This window comes from Balaenoptera musculus, chromosome 2 (assembly GCF_009873245.2).
Source record: "Balaenoptera musculus isolate JJ_BM4_2016_0621 chromosome 2, mBalMus1.pri.v3, whole genome shotgun sequence".
Classification (NCBI taxonomy): domain Eukaryota; kingdom Metazoa; phylum Chordata; class Mammalia; order Artiodactyla; family Balaenopteridae; genus Balaenoptera; species Balaenoptera musculus.
In genome coordinates this window covers 171,666,383-171,667,430 of record NC_045786.1, presented here as the reverse complement: position 1 = coordinate 171,667,430, position 1,048 = coordinate 171,666,383, and the positions used below count along the sequence as shown (strand labels likewise).

The 1,048-nt window shown below is 58.5% G+C and overlaps 1 long non-coding RNA gene across 4 annotated transcripts in view; it reads right to left on the bottom strand.

The window, feature by feature from the left end:
- Positions 1 to 675, bottom strand: part of LOC118889992 — a 34,261-nt gene extending 33,586 nt beyond the window's left edge. For 3 of the 4 annotated variants that reach the window (XR_005018656.1, XR_005018657.1, XR_005018654.1), the window contains exon 1: positions 575 to 675. This is a non-coding gene — a long non-coding RNA (uncharacterized LOC118889992). The remainder of the gene's footprint in view (positions 1 to 574) is intronic. The other variant, XR_005018655.1, reaches the window with a different exon arrangement.
- Positions 676 to 1,048: the final 373 nt, after the last annotated feature.

Here is a 1,048-nt window from a genome sequence, read left to right as displayed (position 1 = left end):
AACCTGTGTACTTGGATTCAGAATCCCTAGCGGATAAGTACCTCTACTCCTCACGCCTACGGCCACCAAGAACCTGGCCAAAAACTAGCGGGAAGATATGCCCAGGAGACTCGTGTTTTCGGGTGCTCTCCCCCCTAATTCTACGGCATGCAGAATACATCCGCTGCCATACCTCCCACCACTCGTGATTCTAAAGGTGGCTTCAAACACAGAAAATCTGGGTTTTGGACCCCAGGGACTGCGGCACACTGGCCTCTGACAGGGCTTTGATCAGATTCCTCCCACTCATCCTCATTGAAGCTCCTACCACCCAGCCTTCCCTCAAGGACTGCACTGGAAAGTGGCCCTGTGATTCTCCGCCCCCACCCCCCCACCCCAGGAAAATGTGCCTCGAGATTTTCCTTCCTGACAGAATTTCATTGCCGATGCTCGGAGACAAGGCGAAGTGGCCGCCTTCAGGAGAAGGTCCCGGCATCTGTCTTGCGGCATGTCCAGGAGGACGGAGCCCAGCCCAGAAGGGGGTGTCGTCTTCCTTTTGCACATCCTTTCGGGCAAAGGATGGCCAACCACTCACCGGGTAGGGAGGTTCTCGCGCGGGCGCCCCGGCTCTCCCGAGGAGCTGCGGCCAAGGCCAGCGGGCCAGGGCGCGCTCCATCCCAGCTCTCCGCCGTCTGCGCTAGGGGCTGGCTGGGTGGGGTTTATATCGAGGCGCAGAAGGGGTGGTCTCTGACGTCAGCGCATTCTGCTGCAATGCGCTCATTTCTCCAAAAGTGATTGGCCGGAAAAATGAGCCCCCCAGATTCTATGACAAATTGCTCTAGCCGCACCCAGATTGCAGCAAAGAAGGGAGGAAAAAATTCTGCCGCAGTGCCCCTCGCCGCCATGACCAACACCCTGAGCTCGCTGGTGCTTTTTCCTACATGAGCCCCGCGCGCCAGGCGGGCAGATTTCTGTGCACAATTTGCTGGGAGAACTGGACAAGGGGTGGTTATCCTCAGGCGGGCCGAGGGTAAAGCTGGGGCACCGGGGGCAGCAGATCACACACCTG